The sequence below is a fragment of the Microtus ochrogaster genome, linkage group LG5 (assembly GCF_000317375.1).
Source record: "Microtus ochrogaster isolate Prairie Vole_2 linkage group LG5, MicOch1.0, whole genome shotgun sequence".
NCBI lineage: Eukaryota > Metazoa > Chordata > Mammalia > Rodentia > Cricetidae > Microtus > Microtus ochrogaster.
Window position 1 is genome coordinate 5,856,668 of NC_022031.1, and position 311 is coordinate 5,856,978.

Sequence of the window (311 nt, forward strand, 5' to 3'; positions counted from 1 at the left end):
CCAGCCTTCAACAGGCGATCTTCTATTCCCGCGAAACGAGTCTTAACTCTTGCACCTGCTGAGCCGCGAGAGCCGCCCCCAGGTCGCCCGACTCCCCGCCCCTCCGCGGGGAGTGCGTTTCCAAGCAACGCCGGCGGCGTCACTTCCTGCCATTTAAACTCAGGCCCACCCTCGCCGCGCCGACCGCTCGCTCTCTGTGGTGCGCGCGCGCTTCTCGGCTCCGGGCGGCTGGTGGACGCGGGGGCGCCGAGGGTCGGGAGCGGAGTCCGCGCTCCTCGTCTGCTCGGCCGCAGAGCGGCTCCGGCGGGCGG